The sequence below is a fragment of the Nicotiana tabacum genome, chromosome 10 (assembly GCF_000715075.1).
Source record: "Nicotiana tabacum cultivar K326 chromosome 10, ASM71507v2, whole genome shotgun sequence".
NCBI lineage: Eukaryota > Viridiplantae > Streptophyta > Magnoliopsida > Solanales > Solanaceae > Nicotiana > Nicotiana tabacum.
The window spans coordinates 45,365,770-45,390,028 of record NC_134089.1 but is presented as its reverse complement, the minus strand read 5'-3'; the positions used below and the strand labels follow the sequence as shown (position 1 = coordinate 45,390,028).

At 41.3% G+C, this 24,259-nt stretch overlaps 1 long non-coding RNA gene across 1 annotated transcript; it reads left to right on the top strand.

The window, feature by feature from the left end:
* Nucleotides 1–2,053: 2,053 nt before the first annotated feature.
* Nucleotides 2,054–2,569, top strand: LOC107784256 (uncharacterized). Its single transcript, XR_012695931.1, has 3 exons — nt 2,054–2,191; nt 2,276–2,329; nt 2,398–2,569. It is a non-coding gene; the product is annotated as an uncharacterized LOC107784256 (long non-coding RNA).
* The last annotated feature ends 21,690 nt before the right edge of the window (nt 2,570–24,259 follow it).

Below are 24,259 nucleotides of genomic sequence, written 5' to 3'. Positions count from 1 at the left end.
CAGCTCGACTATGCTTTGATCACGGCGTTGATTGAACGGTGGCGACCAGAGACACACACTTTCCATCTGCCCATCGGCGAAGCCACCATCACACTCCAGGACGTCGAGATTTTATATGGCCTGTCCACTGATGGCTTGCTAGTTTTACTGCCTGGGAATATAAGATATTTTAATCGGGATTCATATATGGATATGCTGCACAGGCTCACAGGCTTCAGGTCCGAGGACCCAGATGTAGCAATTGGGAGCAGTCGTATGCAGTTGGTCCCCATTAGAAGTTCAGCAATCAGGCGCCCACCTGGAGAACAAGGGAAGACAATTCAAATTTCAAGGGAAAGCAGTTTCGAAGGAAGACAATTCAAGTTTCAAGGGAAAATAGTTCGAGTTTCAAGGCAAAGTAGTTCAAGTTTCAAAGGAAGACAGTTCAAGTTTTGCCAATCAGGCGCTCACCTGGAAAACAAGGGAATTCACTTCAGAATGCAATTCAAGTCAGCAACAAAAGAATCTCACGGCAAGAATGTGAGTCAATAGTCCGAGAAGATCCACGATACTATCACCGACGACTCAGCGGAGGTGGATGTGGAGCAATATACGAGGCTGTTGTTGCTCCTTCTATTTGGGGGGGTCTTGTTCCCGAACACTTCGGGGAACCTAGTGAGCCTCCGTTTTCTGCATCATATTGCGGACTTCGATGATACAGTCAGCTACAGCTGGGGTGGTGCTGTCCTATCATTTTTGTACAGGCAGATGTACCGGGCATCCATGGGCACACAGAGAGACGTTTCTGGTTTTTTGCCACTTCTACAGGTGAAAACTTATTCAAATAATATGTCCTTTAGTTACAATTCTACCTAGTTATAGTTAATCTTTTCGTCAACTTTGTATGTTAGGTTTGGGTGTGGGAGCGATTTCTGCAGCTTCGGCCACCTCTACCACAGTTACCGGCTAATGTACATATTCCTGATCTCCCTCTAGCTTGTAGGTGGGTATTGCGTCGTAGACTTGCACGAGAGTATCATGGCCATCATAGTCTCCCCTTCTGTAGGGATGTGTTGGATTTTCTGGAGGACGCACAGGTGAATATCTAACTAAACTTACCAATTATTGTTTAACTAGGTGTTGCGCATACTAACGGTTTGTGTTATTATTTGATAGTTCATCTGGATGTCGTACAGCTAAGAGCTGATAGGTACAAACCGATCCGAGATTTTGATAGTGGTTGCAGACCGTTGCACAAACCTCTTCGCCATCTGCTTGAACGACATACGCAGTTTGGATTTCCGCAGCCTATACCGACTCGGCCTGCATGGGATCCTTTACATTATGAGAGGGATGATCGGATAAGGGTGGACGACACATTTATTGATTGGCTGGCAGCACAGTTGGGTATTTGGGACAGCCGAGGGGACTTGACCCCAGCTCCGCAACACTTTCCTATCAAAGTTTATATGGCATGGTACCGCACTTTTTCCCGACTTTTTATCGGGAACCCAGTTCATCAGGTAGATGGTCGGTACGTCTCATACGCCGGGAGACATGAGGCTCTGGTATGTTTTCTTTTATTATCAATTACATTAATAGTAATTTCTAGTCAAATACATAGTTTATATTAAAAACTTTTGTGCAGGCGATTGGATTGCATACCGTATATCGTATGGGGCAGCAGATGCAGAGTTATATCCACGATCCTGTGATCATGCAGGACTATAGTCATCGCTTCATGGATGTGGCTGCCCAGACACTGCAGCGAGGCCGATCGGATCAGTGTTTGGCACACGAGCCAGATTATGTTGACCCAGCCACGTACCAGCGAGGTCGTGGTATGCCACGAGGTGGTTTCTGACGAGCTGCTGCTGCTCCCCGACAACCTGCTGGTGCCAGACGACGTGGTCGTGGGCGGAGAGGAGGTCCCCAGCAAGGGGGGTTTGAGGCTCCTACTGATGATGTTGCTGCTGATATGGGAGGTGGCATGCATGAGACCGACATGCCATCTTACAGCCTTGGCATTTATGACACTTCAGGGACGTCGCAGGTGACCCCATCGAGTCAATTCTTGATCACGGGCTCGGATTTTCAAGGAGTGGAGTTGGGTAGATATTTCCCTGGCCCGTCTACCACTGATGAGTCTCGACCGATCCGAGATTTTGAAAGTGGGCACCGACTGAGTTATGGCAGCTCATCACATGCGCAGGTATGAGTTTATTAGTATTAATTTTATTACTGTTTTTACTATAACTTATTTATTTTCTTTAACTTTATTAATTTACTTTTTTAGGCTTCATGCGATGCTGCGACAGATGACTACATTCAGGATCCAGACACGATTATGGTAAGACAATATAATTTTTTGTGAATTGTTATGTAGTTTTCTATACTAAGTTTGATATTATTATGTAGCCTTCTACTGGACCTGACAGCACCACTGATACATGTCATCCTGTGCCGCATCCGGCCATAAGGAGACGACTTGATGATGATGATCCTGATAGCGTACCCGGGCGGCAGGGGATGCGCCTCAGGCCAACGGCTACTTTGAGACACACCGGATGCGGGACACATTGATTCGGTCTTCCATTTTTACGTTTTTTTGGCGTAAATAATATTTTTGTATACATTAATAACAATATTTAATCGAATATGACAGTTACTTTTTTAGTTCTCATTTCGTTTTATAGTATTTGGTATAGTAACACAACAACTTAAACTTAACTTCCACTTAAATTAAAATAAAATTTAGTACAACAAACATGGAAAACATTACTACAACACAAACACAAACATAACAGGCCAACATAATAAAAATACATGAAATATGAAAATGACACTAAACACATACACGCCAATGTTTAGTCCCAATTGCCATTTATTCTTCGCTCCAACCACTTAAATCGTTCTTCTATTTGTTCTTTTTCTTCTTCTAACTCTTTCACTCTCGCCTTCACCTCCGCAAGTGCCCGTTTATATTTTTCGTTGCGTTCCTTGTGTGCTTCACAATTCCATTCTGTTCTCCATTTTTTATCTTCCACCTCCTTCAGTTTCTCCCTCATTTCTGTAATAATTCTATCTCCCTCCTTTTGTATTCTCTGCTGGTATAACCACATATTATGAAAATCCTATAATCTCTTCCTGTCCTGATAACATGGTTCCTCAGCCCATTCATCAAATTCACAAGTAGGTTCGTCGGGTTGCTTGTACAACATGTTCATACAACACCAATAGCGGCGTCCAGTGTTAGCACCTTCCCACCCACAATCCATCATGCATGGTTTTCCACAGAAGCAAATTGGTGAACGACCAGGTTGAGCCATTTGTGAAATATTTGCTTATAATAAAAAAACCTTACTTACTTTTAATGAAATATTTCTGGGGGAAATTTTGAGCACACAAAATAACTACAATGAGCCCCATTATTTATAGGCTAAACAACACACATATAGCACCATATCTAATGGCGCTATATTAGATAGCGCCATATCTAATGGCGCCATATCATGATGTTGACAAGACAAGACAACACACACATAGCGCCATATATATGGCGCTATATTTTGCGTATTAAATATCGTGATGTCGACAAGACAACACACACACATAATAAATATACCGATAATTATATTAAATTATTATTTAAATAGGTAAAATGGGAAAGTACAAATCATAATTAACAAACAAGGAAATTTTATTTCATAAATACTTAAATCGTATACATAACAACTAATTATTACAACATGAACTCATGGGTAGTTAGGTACAATAGAAGAACACCCGCCCTGAGCTTGATTACTGTTGCCACCCAAAGGACATTTTCTACGGTCGTGTCCTGTTTGCGAGCATATACCACATTTGTGCACATATACGGTATCACTAACATCCATTTGGTTCCGTATATGCGTTCTCTTCTGCACCTATCTTTTACGCAAATAGGACTTGTTACACACCATTTTAAATGGTTCTGGGGGCCAGTAATGCTCAGCACCCACTGGCTGCAACTGACCACTATTTGTGTTTAGGTATTTGGAAACACTATATTGTTGATCAATATAGTTGGTCTCCGCATAACCAACACGTTGAAAACACTTGATGGCATGTGAACAAGGCATGTGGTAGATTGACCATTTCCCACATGAGCATAACCTTGTGGATTCATTTACAGTATGTACATTATTACCCCGATTATTATGGATAGCGGTGCGAACTTCAAAAATACCTCGTTCGTTATCATATTGCAAAAAGGAATGCCAATGTGCTCGCCGTCTGTATTTCTCTAATCTCTTCATAGGCACTGGCATAAATTCAACACCCCTTTCCATCAATTCCGTTGCAGCTGCAGACCGTTGCACAAACCTCTCCGCCATCTGCTTGAACGACATACGCACCATGGCTGTGACAGGCAATCCTCTTGCCGACTTTAATAACCCGTTGAAGGACTCTGACATGTTTGTAGTAAGAATTCCCCAGCGTCTGCCACCATCTGCATGCAACGTCCACTTTTCAGGGTCATGTCGCATTAACCAATGATATGCTGCCTCGCCTTCTTGCCTGATAGAATCCATATGCCTCCGAAATTTATGCTGTTGGTGGTCTGTTGCTTCCATCCACATCAAATCATGTAGATCCTTTTTGGGATGTGCCTTCTGAAAATTGGCCTTCAAGTGCCTCACACAGTAACGATTGTAAGTACGTGATTTTTGCCCTATATGAGAATTACTCCTAAAAAATTCAAAAATAAAATGATTTTCCTTGGTGTGCAATTTTGTGATATTTTTGAATAATTATTTGTATTTGTCTGTGCATGTTTATTTGTTAAATTAATAAAAATACAAAAAATATGTCGCATTTTGCATGTAGGATTTAATTCTACAATTGTTAGTAATTAAGTTTGTTTTACAAAAAAATGAAAATTACAAAAATAGGCATCTTTTGCATTTTTTAGCATTTAATGTCCAAATATACAATTTTATGCTTAATTATTACTTAATTGTGCGTTAATTGTTATTGGGAGTTAATTTGCGCTTTTATAACTTAATTTAGTTCTTAATAATAATTTAAGTATTTCTATAATTTAGTTTTAGAAAAATAAAAGAAGAAAAGAGAGCAAAAATACAAAGAAAAAATCGGATTGGGCCACTTCTTCAAATTTCAACCCCAGGCCCAAAAATACCCAACCTTCCCCATGACCCGGTCCATTTTAAACCGGGTCGACCCAGTACATAACCCAAATACCCAACACCCCCCTATCTTACACAAAACAAAACAAAAAAAACCCCAAAAAACCCTAACATTCTTTTCTTTCACTGTTGAATGCCCGCCCTCCTCTCTTTCGTTTCTTCTTCCTCAAGCTCCAAGCAAGCCATTAATGGCTACCCTCTTCACCATCTCCACACACCCACCACCCTCCAACGCCATCTCACTAGTAATTCGAAGACACCAACCAGCTGTGAAAATCCATCTCCTTCGCGCACACATAAAAAAAATATAGAGACGAAACGGAAAAGAGAAGTAAGTGGAGGAACGTCAAAAAACAGTAAGTATTTTAGCTCCGAAAAGCTGTGAAAACGCAACTGAAGCCCTGTCCGAAACAACTCCAAAACGCAGCAATGAGAGCTGCTCGAAACCAGCCCAAAAACGAGCTCCACCGTTGCTCTGTCGTGCTGCTGCATCGCTGCGTCTTCAGCTTCACCTACTGCTTCTTTTGCTTTGTTTTTAACAGCTCCAGCCACCGCCATTTTTAAGCTCGCCATTGCTACTCCTGCTACATCCAGTCGTCGACGACGAACAACTCGTCGACCTCCAGCAGACCCAAACAGTCCACCCCTCCCCATGACTGCCTCGTCGAGCGTCTACTTCAAAACCAAGCTACACCCACTGCGTCTGCTACTGTTCTGCGCTTCTACTTCTCCATTCCAGTTGCCTCGACTGTTTCTGCTTCTTGCTGCTTCTACTAAGATCCAGCCATGACGAGTAGTTGAGTTTAAAACAAACCTCCACTGCTGCGTCGTCCAAACAAACCCCCATCGCTACTGCCTCTTCTTCGTCGAGCTCCAACCGAACATTGTTGTTTCTTCTTCCTCACTCAACGCTGCTGCCTTATTCGCCACTTCTGCTGATATCCATCAGTATTATTAAGCCTTTTTTTTTGGCTATTGAGAACTTTGTTTGCTGTTGTTAAGGTTCAATCCGTCGAGGTCGTCGTTTGTCGTTCTGAGTTCGTCAAGTTTAAAAAGGAAGGTGGGTTTTTCGTTGTTCGTCAAGATCCGGTATGGCGAGGTTGTTTGTTCAAGTTGTCCGTTTCCAGTCAAGCTCGTCCTTGTTCATTTCCAGTTAGTTGGCTTAAGTTTCGAATCTGTCCGTATTTTGTTTTGATATTCTCAAATCTAAAATCGGTAAATGTTTGTTTTATTCATTATTTTGTGAATTTTTCAGTTTGTTTCATGTTTGTTCCATTGTTCTTATTTATTGTTTAGGTAAAAGTTGTTAGTTTAATGTTGGTTAGATACAAATTGAAGTTTAATTAATTATTTCTTCAATTTGTTTCATGTGTTTTATGTATTTTTCAGAAATTGTTAATATTGTTAAATTCAAGTTTAAGTTCATAATTGTTTCTTCGTCGATCTTGTTATCTATGTAAAAGAATTTAGTTGTAATAGGGAAATATGTTAGTTTAAATCGCTTGAATCCGTTGTTTGTTGTAGATTTAATTCATGTTCATCTTGTTTGAAGTTCGTTTTTAATTCAGTGATTTAATGTGAAGTTATGTTTTGGTTTTTAATTTTTGAATCATGTATCTTTGTTATAATTTTGTTGGATTTAATTTAAAAAGATCAATTGATTATTTGGAGATTAGTGATTTGAATATGTTTATTTGTTTTTTTAAAGTTTAATTCGAATTTGAATAAAGCTTGTTTGTTATTGTTGTTGAATTTTTTTCATTTATGTTCATATTTTGCTTGATTGTTCTTGAATCCGAAATTAGTATAGTTTGATCTTCTTGTTTGTTGATTATCATTTTTTGATTATTTCTTCATTTTTGCTTCATGATTTTTGTTTAGTTTTAATATATAAAAAATTGTTGGTTGTAAAGTTGTTAGATTTTAAGTTCAAATGATTATTGAATTTAGAAATTTGAATATACTTGTTTGTTGTTGTTGTTGATTAAATCTGAAAGTAGGTTTGTTTGTTGTTAAAGATGTTGTTCAATCAAGATAATTTTAGTTGTTTCTTTGTTGTTCATCATTTAGTTTGAATTTGTTGTTGAACATTGTTAGAAATTGGTCATATTTGCTATATTTTGGTTAAAATTGATTAAGTGAATTGGTTGTAGCTGATGGGGGTAGTTTGGTAATTTGCAGTACGTTCAGGGGTAAAATGGTAATTGCAATAAGGTCGGAGGGGTAGTTTGGGAATTGAACATTTTGAATAATTCTTTATGTTATGCATGGGGGACAAAAAGTAATGGGGTGTAGGTGATATAATTGTTTAATATAATGGGGGACAAGACATAATGTAGTGGAGGGGAATATGGTAATTGTTTATGTTAGGCATGGGGGACAAGATGTAATGGAGTGGGGTTGATATATTTGTTTAATTTAGTGGGATTAAAATGGGGATGAGTGGGAAGATAATGGGTTTGGTAGGAGAAAATGGTTGTTTTATTAATTTATTAAAGGGTTTGGGATGTGATATATATAAGAGGCTTGATCAGATTTTAAAAGAGGACAGACAGACATATAGAGAGAGAAAAAAAAGAGCTGAATATTTAAGAGAGAAAGAAAATTCCGAAAAAATATTAAAACTTTCAAGAAAAAAAATATACAAATAAAAAAGGAGTTGGAAATTAGAAGAGAGTGTAGTACACACCTGATAAATATTCTGATATACGGGTTTAGAAAAGAAGGGTTGAACATTAATTAGCCTTTCAAATCTGAAAAATTCCCATGGTTTCTGTCCGTTATTTTCGGCGTTCCTGGATTTTATTTTGAATTTTCAAATCTGTCACTAGGATTTTGCTGACTGGTTATTGCTGGTTATTGTTGTTGTTGCTGGTTACATTTTACGTTGCTGACTTTCTTCTTCTTATATTGGCAATATCAGGTACACAACTGTAATTTTGGCATTTTGTAAACTGAAATGAAGAATGGAATGTTAAATTTCTAATTTAGTTTTATTTTTTTTTAAAATTGTATTTAGATTATTTCATGTATTATTGTCACACCTCCTTTTTGCGCGCCCGCCCCCGAAGGGTTAAATGCGCGAGGGAGTTTTTCCAATTTAAGTGACAATATTCGAAATGAGATTATTTATTTAAATTCAGAGTCGCCACTTGGGAAAGGTTTGGCTTTTGGTGTGCCAAGTCACCGGTTTATCTTGAATCCCAAATCGAGGAAATTTTTGACTTTTCCAAATGAAGTCTGCGAACCAGAAATTCTAAGTAAGGAATTCTGTTGACCCGAGGGAAGGTGTTAGGCACCCTCGAATCCCGTGGTTCTAGCACGGTCGCTTAAATTATTATAATGGCTAAATATCTGATTTAAATACATGTTGCGACTTATGTGCTTTTATTAAGTTTAAACCGCTTTTATCATTATCATTTATTTTTATAGAATTGCAACGTCGTGAAAATGCATCTCGAACCACGTCACAATCAATGCGCCCATGATCGTCAACACATTTTGACTTCGTTGAGATTTGGATTTGGGTCACATCAATGTGCACCCGAATTTAAGAATATGATTTAATTAAGCCGCGCCTAAAGAGTCTAACGCGTTATTATTTTTTGAGAAGGCCATGAGATTCACTAAACGGCCTAGCCTGAATTCTAAATATTATTATGGTTAGTTATTGAGGGCCACGCAATGTGTATCTTTCTTCTAACGGGGCTCATCTCATTATTTAAAAGAGATATCCTAAAGTGGCTACATTTTCTATTATGTTTGTCTCAAAAATAAAAAGGGAAAAGGTACGTGCTAAATTACTTAACCAAATCCGGATTTCTTGTCAATCATTTGATTCATTTGGTGAATTGTTTGCAAGATGAAGAATGCAGTATCTCGTGGAACCTGCCTTCAATTTTAATGAAAATGACATACAAGCTGGTGAAACGCTACATACTCCAAACATTTCTTGAGTTGAATTTAGCTAGACTTATTTAGGCAAGATTAAAGGAATTAACTACTAGGCGTTGTTACTAATGGGATTTGAATGTGATCTTATGTACTACCTAACGAGACCCAGCAAAAGGACTAAAATAAAACAAGGCAGCATAGTATAAGTTTGGAGTATCCATACCCCGTATTAACAAACAACTACAAACTAAAACATGAAGGACTAAGCTCAGATGAGTGTTAGTTAACATACACTTTTGTACTATTGAATTGTAAACTAACAACTACACAGGCCCATTAATATACCATGAATATTACAACAAATAACTTTGAACTTCTTCAACCTTTTCATTTCATGCTTTCAAACTGTTTCGGTTACACCAATATGAGACTTGAAATGTGTACCTGGGAGATGCTTACAATGAAGAAAGCAAGAGAGTCAGTTGAGCAGCAGTGCAAACGAAGCAGCAGCAAGACAAATTCCAGTGCAAGATGCAATTATAGACGAGGGAAAAGGCCAAATGATGGCATCACACAGTGTAGTAGAAATAGAACTCCAGACAATCCAATTCCGAGATAAACCAATGCAACAAACACTACCAGTAATCTCGACTGAAACTTAGAAGAAACAATACTACCTAACAGATTGACAGCAGATGAACTTCAAACAAAACCAAAGTTTCTGATTTCCTTGTCTGTTTTTTATTTCTTGCTCTCTTTCTATCCCTATCTATCTCTCTCTGTCTGTGTATTTTTAAAATCCAGAACCAGTCCCTCAATGTTTATACCTTCCTTGTTTTACTTCTCTGTCTTGTGTTATTATCGAAAATCTCCCCGTCTGTCTCCTGTATGTTCTGTGTGTATTAATATGTATGTATTTCAGCTCTCTCCTCTCAAATCTATATCCTCTAAAACTGATGGAAGTCCTCTTCTTTTATAAGCCTAAAGTCCTCCCTTTAACAGCCTGTTCATCAATCACCCAAACACCCTCCCATGTGCTCTCTCTTTTTCAGTTTCCACTCAAAACCTTTTAGTATACAAACCTCCTATGTGATCTGTTTTCTTTTTCCACTTAATTACTTAAAAATAAAACCCTCCCATGACATTCCCTGACAGTCCTCTTTCCCATTTTATTTACTAAAAGCAAACATGGGCAGCAGGAATATAATCTGACAAACATGCTGTCAAACTATTTTAATTCAAAAAGGGCCTTTATGCACATGTTGTGCACAAGTGCACATGCCATCAATTCAGATTGCAATTACAGACCAAACCTTAGGTTTCTGAAATCACATTAACAACTATAAGTAACTAAACTTAGTTCTTAATTGATTCAGGCAATGTTTAACAGAAGCAAATCGATTTATTTTGTTTAGACAATTGAAACTAATTGACGACACATGTCGACTCGACTATATTAGTTATAACACATACAATCGAAACCAAAATTAGACATTTAACAGTATAGGACACATGATTCGAATTGTATTGACTAAGCAGAATTGTACCCGAGGAATCAGTTAATCAGTTCAAATTTGAAATTTAACTAATTGCACAACAAATACATACATACACATTATCAGAACAAGTAGAAGAAGAAACTCAATCAAACAACAAAGGTTCGGGCAAGGTGGACAGGACACAGTTAATAAAACTCAAAACACAGATTTCACAAAACATGAACAGCCTTTAGAACAATCACATGGACTAAAAAAAAATAAAGAAAAGAAAGCAAACTCACCTTAAAACCCGAAAAATCAAAAAACCCTAGCTTGGACTCGAACAGACCTTTCTTAAGGCTGAATGGACTCTAATCGAAGTGTTTCTCAGATGAGAAACACTTCGATTAAGGTCCATTAGACCTTAATCTCTTCGGTTTGAACCAGATACGGACCAGTGACGAGGAACCCTAAGGTTCCAAAAATTAGATCCGGGATTCATGCTTCCCTGGTCAGATTCAGACCAAACCAAGCATGGTTTGGTCACGAGGGGAGTCTGGGGAATGTCTGGTATGAATTTAGGGCCGATCGGTGTAGATCGAGTTTTGACTCGAATCTTCAAATGAAGATTCGAGAAGGTGGGGAGGGATTCGAGTTAAATGGTTAAAAGATCTAGGTTCAGGATGGCAAGGGGGTTCTATGGTGTTAAGGGTGTGGTCATCGGCGTTCATGCCGCCGGGTTTCTGGTGAAGGGAGATGGGGGCGACTCTAGGGTTCCGGGGTTCTTTGTGAGGATGATGAAAGGCAGGGGTATTTGGATAGGGGGTGGGGTATGAGGGGAAGCTTATATATGGAGTGGGTGAATGGATCTCAGCCGTTGGATGAGGCACGATGAAGGGCCAGGATCCTTCAGCTCGCAGGAAACGGTGTCGTTTCAGGTGCTGGGGTCAAAGTTGGTTCGGGTAACGGGTCGGGCAAATGGGGTTATGGGTGAGAGATCCGGACCGTTGGATCAGCTTGGTTTGAATGGTTGGGATGGATTGGCATTGAAACGACGTAGTTTTGGTGTTAAACTACGTCGTTTTGCGGCCTGGGGGGTGGGCTGTGCGGACTGGTGGATTGGGCCATTCATTTGGGCTTCAGATTTTATAATGTTTGTAGCCCAAATTCATTTTAAAACAAATTTTCCCCCTTTTTTTCTTTATTTCTAATTTCCTAAATACACAACCTAATTAAATAAAACTAGACACCATTAATTAACACTTAACATATTTATTTCATGCGTATAAAATGTTAAAAGTAGGTAAAATTAAACAAGGCAACAAATCAGGACAAAAGAAATGCGTATTTTTGTGATCTCCTATTTAACAATCGGATTACGGTTCAAATTACGCACGACACATACATTTTGTATTTTATTTTAATAAAAATGGGCAAAAATCATAAATAATTAACAAAGTGCCATGTAAAAATCCAAATTTGTACAGCAGGACCATTTGTTATTATTTTTTTTTAATTCTTTTGGAGCGATTGTCGCGCAAGACAAAAATCACTTGCTCACAGCTGCCCCTCTTTGTTCGGAAACACGAAGTGTTTTCGTGCAAAGATAAAGTGAGCGGATATGAGCAATATTTGCTTATGGACTACTCCGTGTGAAGCATGTTTTTTTTTTGAAAGATCTGACCGAATCTTGCTTCAAAGATTTCCTACATATCCTGGGCTAAACAGGAATCAGGTCAATGTAGTTCGGGAAAATTTTGGTAGCTGGGACTACCATGGGATTGCAATGCTTGCTGTTACTGCTGTTGCTGTTGTCACTGCTGCATCACTGACCGCCTTATTACAACCAAAGGAAAATTGGAACTGAACTAACTACTTATATGCATGTCAACTGCGAGTTACAAGATTCCTATCTATGATTCTTTTGCGACTTGATCTTGGGTCTTAGCTGATTGTGCTTGGAGACTTTGATCCGAATCTTGATGCTTGCGAGTTGCGGCGACTTGTTCAATCTTTGGGGTACTGAGTGAAACGTGACTGGTAGAGTTCAGGACCTTAGTCAAATGTTGGAGTCGATCCGCCCTCCATTTACTCTGATATTCTCGGGGCATCTTCTTTTTGTCTTTTTTCTTCTTTGATTCTGAGTTGAGACTCATCTCGTGGGTCATTTCGAATCATGTGGCTCGAGGTTAGACCTGCGGGAGAAAACAAACAAACGAATGAAATTTTCTGCCCCAGTTTTACTAGGAAAATTTCGTGAATTATTCGCCAGAAAATTCATAAAATTGATGAAGGAAGATAAAAATGCTCAGTTCAGGGTTGGAGCCCTAATACCGACTAGCAGGGGAGAAGTTCAGTTTTAGAGTTGAAACTCTAATACTGGCCAACTAGGGAAAAGTTCGGCTTAGGGTTTAAAACCCTAATGCTGACTGAAGGAAAAGTTCAGTTTAGGGTTTAAAACCCTAACGCTGATTACAAGAAACAGTTCAGTATAGGGTTTAAAACCCTAATGCTGGCTGAAGGAAAAAACTCAGTTTAGGGTTTAAAACCCTAATGCTAGCTGAATGAAAGGAGTTCAGTTTAGGGTTTAAAACCCTAATGCTGACTAAAGAAAAAATTCAGTTTAGGGTTTAAAACCCTAATACTAACTGCATGGGAAAGCTCAGTTTAGGGTTTAAAACCCTAATGCTGGCTGAAAGGAAAAAGTTCAGTTTAGGGTTTAAAACCCAAATGCTGACTAAAGGAAAAAGTTCAGTTTAGGGTTTTAAAACCCTAAATGCTGGCTGAATGGAAAAAGTTCAGTTTAGGGTTTAAAACCCTAATGCTGACTAAAGGGAAAAATTCAGTTTAGGGTTTAAAACCCTAATGCTGATTGCATGGAAAAGCTCAGTTTAGGGTTTAAAACCCTAATGCTGGCTGAAAGGAAAGAGTTCAGTTTAGGGTTTAAAACCCTAATGCTGACTAAAGGGAAAAATTCAGTTTAGGGTTTAAAACCCTAATGCTGATTGCATGGAAAAAAGTTCAGTTTAGGGTTTAAAAACCCTAATGCTGACTAAAGGAAAAATTCAGTTTATGGTTTAAAACCCTAACGCTGATTGCATGGAAAAGCTCAGTTTAGGGTTTAAAACCATAATGCTGGCTGCATGGAAAAGCTCAGTTTAGGGTTTAAAACCCTAATGCTGGCTGAATGGAAAAAGTTCAGTTTAGGGTTTAAAACCCTAATGCTGACTAAAATGGAAAAAGTTCAGTTTAGGGTTTAAAACCCTAATGCTGACTAAAGGGAAAATTCAGTTTAGGGTTTAAAACCCTAATGCTGATTGCATGGAAAAGCTCAGTTTAGGGTTTAAAACCCTAATGCTGGCTGAATGGGAAAAAAGTTCAGTTTAGGGTTTAAAACCCTAATGCTGACTAAAGGAAAAATTCAGTTTAGGGTTTAAAACCCTAACGCTGATTGCATGGAAAAGCTCAGTTTAGGGTTTAAAACCCTAATGCTGGCTGAAAGGAAAAGCTCAGTTTAGGGTTTAAAACCCTAATGCTGGCTGAAAGGAAAAAGCTCAGTTTAGGGTTTAAAACCCTAATGCTGGCTGAAAGGAGAAGCTCAGTTTAGGGTTTTAAAACCCTAATGCTGGCTGAATGGAAAAAGTTCAGTTTAGGGTTTAAAACCCTAATGCTGACTAAAGGGAAAATTCAGTTTAGGGTTTAAAACCCTAATGCTGATTGCATGGAAAAGCTCAGTTTAGGGTTTAAAACCCTAATGCTGGCTGAATGGGAAAAAAGTTCAGTTTAGGGTTTAAAACCCTAATGCTGACTAAAGGAAAAATTCAGTTTAGGGTTTAAAACCCTAATGCTGATTGCATGGAAAAGCTCAGTTTAGGGTTTAAAACCCTAATGCTGGCTGAATGGGAAAAAAGTTCAGTTTAGGGTTTAAAACCCTAATGCTGACTAAAGGAAAAATTCAGTTTAGGGTTTAAAACCCTAACGCTGATTGCATGGAAAAGCTCAGTTTAGGGTTTAAAACCCTAATGCTGGCTGAAAGGAAAAGTTCAGTTTAGGGTTTAAAACCCTAATGCTGGCTGAAAGGAAAAAGCTCAGTTTAGGGTTTAAAACCCTAATGCTGGCTGAAAGGAGAAGCTCAGTTTAGGGTTTTAAAACCCTAATGCTGGCTGAATGGAAAAAGTTCAGTTTAGGGTTTAAAACCCCAATGCTGGCTGAATGAAAAAGTTCAGTTTAGGGTTTAAAACCCTAATGCTGACTAAAAGAAAAATTCAGTTCAGGGTTTAAAACCCTAATGCTGATGGCTGGGGGCAAAATTTGAGAATACTAAGCGACCTTTTTTTTTTTGAATTTTCTTGTTTTTGTAGAAGATAAAAAGGTAGTTTCGTGGAAACTTACCTTTCGAGTGAATTCCTTATTGCCAAAATATTTCTTGTACCCATGTACCTTCTTCTTTGGGCGACACCTGCTTCTTGCACGGTTGTCTTGGATTACACCTGTTTCAACTTTTCAGACAAAGAACAATCGTTAGTTTGGAAATAACGGTCGGTTTGATGACCTTGATCATTCTCGGTTGCTTTGTTGCGTCTTCATTTCTGTTGCGAAATCCCGCCATTGATTTGATTCATATGTCGGAACCTTTTAGACTGCTCAGGCTTGTATTTCCAGATTCTGTGATGATTTGCCTCGTAAGGCTCTTTTTTTTTTTCTCTTTTCTTTTGTGTCCCGTTTTACTTGGAGGTTCTCAATGGGGATTTTATTGGAGGTATTCTGAGGGGATTTGTACAAGGAGAGACTCTGTGGGGGAATATTTACAAAGTGGATTCTTTGTGTGGATTTTTGTACAATGGGGCATGCTGGATATTTGTTTCAAAGCGGGCTTTCTAGGATTTGTTGGGGTAAGCTTGTTGGGGAATTTTTACAAAGGGACTCGCTGGGGATGTGCTGGGGAAATTCCAACAGGATTTTTTTCTTCTTTTTTTTATTTATTTTTATATTGGGGAGACTCTGTGGGAGGATTGTACAAGGAGAGACTCTGTGGGGATTCGTCCGAAGGCGGACTTGCTGGGGGAAATTTCTCTTTTTCCTCTTTACTTCGAACGCCATCAAACGTCATGATTCATCAAGTTTGGACAGACGTACCAACGAAATGGGGTGTTTTCCTTCATGAAACGGAACTCCGTGAAAACAAACCTGCCACCTGCCCTCTCCGGTGTATCCTGAACTTGGGGTTAAAACATAAAAGGGATTCGAAAAGAAACAAAGAAAGGAGAAAACAAATTTCAGGAAGGGAGTGTCCCTTTTGGGACGAGAAAGACTTATCTGAGGAAGAAAACGCTGGCTTTAAATGACATGACATGCTCTTTGGACTGGACGCCTGACCTTCCATGAACTTGCGTTTCCCTGAACCAGAACGGATCTGTGATTCCAAACCGGTGGAACTTTGCCGAGACCTCCTTGGGGTGGAGTCATTCTTTTCGGCCAACAGCGCCCTTTGCGGGTTTTCGCCGGCTGACCTCTCTCATTTCTCTTCCTGTCATCGCTTGATAGCACTCTTTGTGAGTTTTTACTAAACAAGCTCTCTCATTTTGGTTTCTCTACTCCCGTCGCCTCGTGGTGCCCGAAGGTTTTCACCGACGAGACTCTCTCATTTTATCTCTGTCAATTCAGAGTGTGCCGGTCTCCATTTGTGACGCTTATTGGTTCCCCACCATCTTTGGTAATTGATTTGAAGGCTTGTGCTTGGTAAAGAGAGGTAGATAATACTAACTTCTCAACTGCTCGATGTGCCCCGGTTTCCATTTCAGGGCGAATGGGATTTTATTGTTGGTGTGACTGAACCTCATGGAGAGGCTGCCTACGTATCCTTTCAGAATCAAGTCAAACGTAGTTCAGGCCTCAACCAATGTTTTTTTTTTTGATTAAGCGGCTCAAAGGTTTGTAGAGAGAATTGGGTAGTGTTTGGGGAGTAGTGGGGAATAAAACCTTTGTCATTTCGAATGCGTCAAGATTACTGGAGTATAATTCAGACGTAGTATATCTTGACTGCATCCGCATTTACTGCTGTGTCAGGGTCATTTCCTTTGATATCACCTAAATACAATGCTCCTCTCGGCAATATCTTCCTTATGATGTATGGGCCTTTCCAATTTGGGGCAAACTTACCTTTTGCTTCCTCATGATGCGGCAGAATACGCCTCAGTACCAGCTGACCTACTTCGAAATTCCTGGGTCGGACTTTCTTGTTGTAAGCACGGGCCATCCTTCGTTGGTATAACTGTCCGTGACAAACTGCGGCCATTCGCTTTTCATCAATCAAAGTCAATTGCTCTAACCGAGTCTTGACCCACTCGCTGTCTTCGATTTCTGCTTCGACAATGATTCGAAGCGAAGGAATTTCTACCTCTGCCGGTATTACAGCCTCGGTCCCATAAACCAAAAGATAAGGAGTCGCTCCTACTGATGTGCGTACCGTAGTGCGATACCCCAACAATGCAAATGGTAACTGCTCATGCCACTGTCGGGAACTTTGGATCGTTTTCCTCAAAATCTTCTTGATGTTTTTGTTCGCCGCTTCCACAGCGCCATTGGCTTTCGGCCGATAAGGAGTAGAATTCCTATGCATTATCTTGAATTGCTCGCATACATCTCCCATCAAGTGACTGTTCAAGTTTGCTGCGTTATCTGTAATGATAGTCGTAGGAATACCGAAACGACAGATAAGATTCGAGTGTACAAAATCCACTACAGCTTTTTAGTGACCGACTTGAGAGTGACAGCTTCTACCCATTTTGTGAAGTAATCGATGGCAACCAGTATAAACCTGTGTCCATTCGAAGCCTTCGGTTCGATTGGTCCAATGACGTCCATGCCCCAGGCGACAAATGGCCAAGGTGCAGATATGGGATGCAGCTCCGTGGGAGGTGCATGAATCAAATCACCGTGCACCTGACACTGATGACACTTCCGAACGAAGCTAATGCAATCCTTTTCCATGGTCATCCAGTAATAACCTACTCGAAGGAATTTCTTTGCTAAGACATAACTGTTCATGTGAGGTCCGCACACACCTGCGTGTACTTCGTGCATGATCTTTCTTGCCTCCTCGATATTGACACATCTTAGAAGTTTGAGGTCCGGGGTCCTCTTATACAACAATTCACCGCTTAGAAAGAAACCACTTGCATGTCGCCTAATGGTCCTCTTTTGATCTCCAGTAGCGTGCTCGGGGTATTCTTGTGTCTTTAGGAACCTCTTGATGTCATGGTACCACGGCTGCGTATTTGATCCTGCCTCGATTACATTGCAGTAATCGTTTCTTTCCTTGATTTGGATTTCCAAAGGATCGACGTGGGCGTTGCCCGGGTAGGGTAGCATTGAAGCCAAAGTAGCAAGTGCATCTGCCAGTTCATTGTGACACCTCGGGATATACCTGAACTCTATTGAGGTAAAGCGCTTGCTGAGGTCCTCCACATGCTGTCGGTAAGGGATAAGTTTGACATCCCGAGTTTCCCATTCGCCTTGGGCTTGCCGGATAATCAGGTCAGAATCTCCCATAATCAGTAAGTCTTTGACATCCTGATCGATTGCCATATGCATGCCCATGATGCAGGCTTCATATTCAGCTGTATTATTTGTGCAAAAGAAACGAAGTCTAGCTGTGGCGGGATAATGCTGACCAGAAGGTGAGATCACAATTGCCCCAATCCCTACACCCTTGGCGTTCACGGCTCCATCAAAAAACATCTTCCAAACATGAGCTTCCTCCAAGACCACTTCTACGGTGTTTACTTCTTCATCCGGAAAGTAGGTATCCAATGGCTGGTATTCCTCATCGACCGGATTTTCGGCCAAATGATCTGCTAACGCCTGGGCTTTCATTGCCGTGCGAGTGACATAGACTATGTCGAATTCCGTAAGCAAGATTTGCCATTTAGCCAGTCTCCCAGTAGGCATTGGTTTCTGAAATATATACTTCAAAGGATCCAACCTGCTTATGAGGAACGTAGTGTGGGCTTGGAGATAATGTCTCAGCTTTTGAGCAACCCATGTGAGAGCGCAACATGTCCTTTCCAGCAGAGTGTATTTGGCCTCGTAGCCGGTGAATTTCTTGCTCAAGTAGTAGATTGCTTGCTCCTTCTTTCCGGTTACGTCGTGTTGCCCGAGGACGCAACCGAAAGAGTTCTCCAAGACTGTCAGATACAAGAAAAGTGGCCTTCCCGGTTCTGGAGGGACCAAGACCGGGGGATTCGAAAGGTATTCTTTGACTTTATCAAAGGCTTCTTGACACTCAGTTGTCCATTTAATCGCCGCATCTTTCCTTAACAGCTTGAATATGGGCTCACACGTGCTTGTCAGCTGGGCAATAAACCGACTGATGTAGTTCAACCTGCCCAACAGACTCATCACGTCTTTCTTTGTTCTCGGGGGAGGCAGATTTCTGATGGATTTTATCTTAGTTGGATCTAGCTCGATACCTCTCCTGCTTACGATGAAGCCCAAAAGTTTGCCTGACGGAACTCCGAAAGCGCATTTGGCTGGGTTCAGCTTCAAGTCATACTTCCTTAATCTCTCAAAGAATTTCCTCAAGTCTTGGATGTGATTATCCTGCATCCTGGACTTGACTATCACATCGTCCACGTACACCTCTATTTCCTGATGCATCATGTCATGGAAAATGGCAGTCATGGCCCTCATGTAAGTAGCCCCAGCATTCTTCAAACCAAATTGCATGACCCGGTAACAGTAGGTGCCCCAAGGCGTGGTGAAGGCAGTCTTCTCGGCGTCCTCTTCATCCATCAATACCTGATGATACCCAGCGTAACAATCTACAAAAGACTGTATCTCGTGTTTGGCACAATTATCAACGAGGATATGGATGTTGGGCAGCGGGAAATTATCTTTAGGACTTGCTCTGTTCAGATCTCGGTAATCTACACATACCCTAGTTTTCCCGTCCTTTTTTGGTACTGGAACCACATTCGCCAACCATGTTGTATATTGGACTACCCGAATCACTCCCATTTTCAGTTGTTTGGTGATATCCTCTTTAATCTTGTCACTAACCTCAGTTTTGAACTTTTGTTGCTTTTGTTGAACTGGAGGACAATCAGGATGAATCGGCAATTTATGAACCACTAGATCAACACCTAGTCCCGGCATGTCATCATATGACCAAGCAAACACGTCTTTAAATTCAAAAAGAAGTTGAATCGCATTTTCTTGTCCGTGTGAATGCTTATCTTGGTCTCCCGGATTTCTTCCGGGGTTCCTAAATTTACCGGTTCAGTGTCATTCAGATTTGGCTTAGGTTTATTCTCGAAGTATTCCAACTCTCGGTTTATCTCCCTAAAAGCTTCTTCCGCATCATATTCTGGTTCTGGGTTCATTAATTCGCAGTTAAATAACTCATTGTGATCTGGGCGTGAAGTCCGCAAGCATGTCACATTTAAAGCCGCATTATTATGACTGAAAAGAAAGATAAAAGGAAAAATAACAAAAATCAGAACAAAAGAAAGAATGGGAAAGCAATGATGATTTTTTTTATTTTTCTTTGGAAAGTTGGAAGACAACAATGTTTACAACTTAGGAATTCAAAACAACAATTGAAAAGAAGAAAACGTTCATGTTATGTCCTGGAGATAACTTGTGACACAGGAAAGGTGGCAGGACAGGTCTACCCGGACTTCCGTCTAGTCGGGAATGGCGTAGCCTCCCAGTTTTGAAGTTTGGCGTTCGGCCCCATGTACATCATCTCAGCAATGCTTGTGCCTTCACCTGGTTGAACCATGTGGACCTCGTAGAGCATCTTTCTCATCGCCCCACATATCTCCTCGATTTCCTCAGCTGTGAAGACCTCATCATCTTCTTCTTCAGCGTACCTTGGCCTGATGAAAGTTGCATATAAATCCGGCAGTGGTCGAGGTAACTTCCAACCCTCATTTTTCCTTTTCTTTGCCCACTCTTCGTCTGCTGGAGTAGGTTTGAAACCTAGTCCAAAAGGTTTCTTGGTGACTGGCAAGGTAATGGGTTCTGTTATTCCCTGAGGGGTTCGTCCAAGCCCCTTCCCTGGCCTAAATCCGTGCCGGATCATCTCTTTGGCCTCCATAACCGAGGCGTTAGACAAGAAAGGCTAGGGGCAGGGTATTCCCTCTTCGTGCTGCTCTGCCAGTACAATCTCAAAAGCTTGATAGACCGTATGTTCGCTCCCTTCTCTCGGTTCTAGATATGGGGTGGATGGGTCCCGATAAATAGCATGTTCATCTTCCCCATGGACCACGATCTCTCTGTCTTCGTACTCGAACTTCACCATCTGGTGAAGAGTGGAAGGCACGGCTCCTGCCGCATGGATCCAAGGTCTGCCAAGGAGAAAATTGTAGGATGTATCCATGTCGAGCACCTGGAAGGTTACTTGAAATTCGACTGGTCCTATGACCAACAACAGGTCTATTTCTCCCATGGTATCTCTCTTGATGCCGTCGAAAGCCCTTACGCAGACATTGTTGGGTCGGATTCTTTCGGTCCCAATTTCCATTCTTTGTAGTGTCGAGAACGGGCAAATGTCAACGCCTGAGCCCCCATCCAACATTACCCGCTTGACATAATAGTCTTCGCATTTAACTGTTAGATGCAAAGCCTTGTTGTGTGCCGCTCCTTCCGGGGGTAGATCGTTCTTGCTGAAAGAGATTTGGTTGACGGCGAAGAATCTTTCTGTCATCCGCTCTAATTGTTCTACCGAGGTTTCAACTGGCACATATGCTTCATTCAGAGTCTTCAGTAAGATCTTTTGATGCTCGGTCGACCTCATTAACAATGACAGCATGGACACTTGCTTGGGGTACTTGCACAGTTGATCTATCACTTCGTAATCCGGCATTTTCATTTGTTAGAAGAACACTTCTGCTTCTTCAACACTTACGGGCTTCTTTGGCGGGAAGCGCCTTTGTGTGGCGTTGTTCAGTTCTTGGGTATTTTAATACCTTCCAATGAAAGTATTTTCTGGAAGTTCTCCCATGACCTCTTTACCTTTGTACATTACCAAAGTCTTTTGATAATTCCACGGCGCTGTGGACGGGTTGGTCATTGGCTTTTGTGGCACGCGTCCGATAACCACTGGCTCATTCAGCCGAGGTGGTTGGATCGTCCCCCGGACCACATAGGCCCCTTTCGGCACGTACATAGGTTTTGTCTTTTTGATTGCGAAGTTCTGCGTCTTCTTAGTTCGACCTCGTGGTATGTAAAGAACTCCATCCTCTACCGGTACCACTTTCTTCTCCACCTTCTTTTCAAGCTCTTTCTTTATAGCCTTGGCCTCCTCCCCCTTTCCTGGTTTCTGGTCTGTTTCGGGCCTCTTCCCCGTGTCGACAATGGCAATTATGGCTTTCAGAGCAGGGTTGAATTCTTTGTCTTCGCAAATCATTCCGATCAGCGGCCCATTATTGTGACCAGGCAATGGATTGTTAGTAACATTTGGGATCTCTTCGTCCCTTAGCACTATTTTCCTTTGCTCTATCAAATTCTCGACCACTCTTTTCAACGACCAACAGTCATTTGTATCATGTCCCTCGGCCCCTGAATGATAGGCGCATCTGACTCCAGCTTTGTAAGAAGGTGACGTCGGGTTTTGCCTTGTTTGAGGGATTGGTTGCAAGAAACCCAATTGGACTAGCTTTGGGAACAAAGTAGAGTATTGTTCACCGATGGGTGTGAAAGTCCGCCGTCGAGGTGGCTCTTGAGGGCGGAAGTTATTCTGCGGGGGTTGTGGGTTATAGTGGTTGCGGTAAGGAGGCTGATTTCTGGGAGGTGGAGCTGGGCCTCGGTTGGCTTGTTGTGGTGGATGGGCATAAGGTTGGGCATTCATGACCATATAAGGTTGATGAGCATATGCCAAATTGGAGTGGGGGTAGTAGTGTTGTGGGGTTCTTTCCGGAAAACGGGGCCTGGGATGACGATACTCCCTTGCTTCCGAGGCTGCCATAGTCGTCTCTTCTTTCTTCTTCCCTCTTGTCATTCCTCCGGACCCGCTTTGGACGGCCTGGGAGGTTGCCCTTATGGCTGCTTGACTTAGAATCCTACCTGTTTTCAGACCATTTTCTACCATCTCTCCAATCTTGATCGCTTCCGCGAATGGCTTACCCATGGCTGACATCATGTTTTGGAAATAGTCAGACTCTTGAGCCTGGAGAAAAGTAGTGACCATTTCCACTTCATCCATGGGAGGCTTCACTCTTGACGCCTGTTTACGCCACTTAATAGCATATTCCCTGAAGGTTTCTTCTTCAAATTCGACAGCGAATTTCGGTCTGGCGCAATGTCGATGTTATACTGGAATTGTTTCACAAAATCTCTGGCGAGATCATCCCATATATGCCATCGAGACATTTCCTGGTCCATATACCATTCCGAGGCTATCCCTACTAGACTTTCCCCAAAATATGCCATTAGCAGTTCTTCTTTTCCGCCGGCTCCCCGCAATTGGTTGCAGTATTTCTTAAGATGTGCAATGGGGTCACCGTGCCCATCGTATTTCTCGAACTTCGGGGTCTTGAAACCCGCTGGCAGGTGCACGTGAGGGAACATGCATAGGTCGGCGTAAGAGACGCTCTTCTGTCCGCTCAATCCTTGCATATTCTTCAAACTTTGTTCAAGGCTTCTCATTCTCTTGGCAATCTCATTTTGTTCTGCAATTCTGGGGTTCTGATCCTGCCCGGGTGCAAGCTCGCACTGAGGCGGTAGAGGATTAGTGCTGGTAGCGAACCTAGTTGGTTCCATTGAGAACGATGGTGCTTGGAATGTAAAAGAGGACGAGTCAAAGCTTGGCTTGTACGTGGTAGGCTGTGCCGTAATCGGGCAAGACGATGCAGTAAAGATGTTCATGCTGGCATCAGTGGATGACATTCGGGGATGAGGCTCAGAAGGCGATCCAGCAGAGAAGGCTGAGGTGGCTGGGTACCCGAATGGGGTAGCAGGATAATTTATGGGGACATTAGAAGTCCCACTCGACCTGGAGAATAATTCAGGGAATCCGGGGTCGACACTTGGCGGTTCTTTCCCATTATTCCAGTCGTCCAACATTTCCAACATGCGGAGCCGTAGGATTCTATTTTCCTCCGCGGTTGCGGATTCAGGTGTGAGGACGGCTGAGATTGAGCTCTCCTCAGAAACAGGGATTATTTGCAATGGAATTTCTGAAGACATTTCCACACTTCCTTTTGACCTGGTGAAGTAAGTGTGAGTACTGCTTCTGGTCCTAACAACAGGTAGTTGAACACTTCTCCTTGACCTCGTGAAGTATGAGTGCGAGGCCAGACTTTCACCAAACCAACCGTCTTTTCAAAACCCTGGGAATACTCAACGACAAACGCACTGTTAATTTGCAGCAAATAACATATAGTCAATCTCACGTTGGGCATGATGCACCTATACAGTTAAGTGGATTACTACATGTTTGCTACGAGAGCATGCGTCATTCCGGCATTTTCTTCTTATTAGTTTTTCCCCTTTTTTATTATATTTTTTTTTGTTTTTCTTTTATTTTTTTTATTTTGCAGTAAAAGAAATGCGACCGGATCCGATGAGGATTGCCTACGTATCACGATGCCTATGTGAATCAGATCATTACGTAGTTCGAAAAACACAAATGAGCGTAAAAGAAGCAACCTCTTTATTGTTGAAATGTTCTATTACAAACTACATTTTGCAAAAGAAAGAGCAAACTTTGAAAAT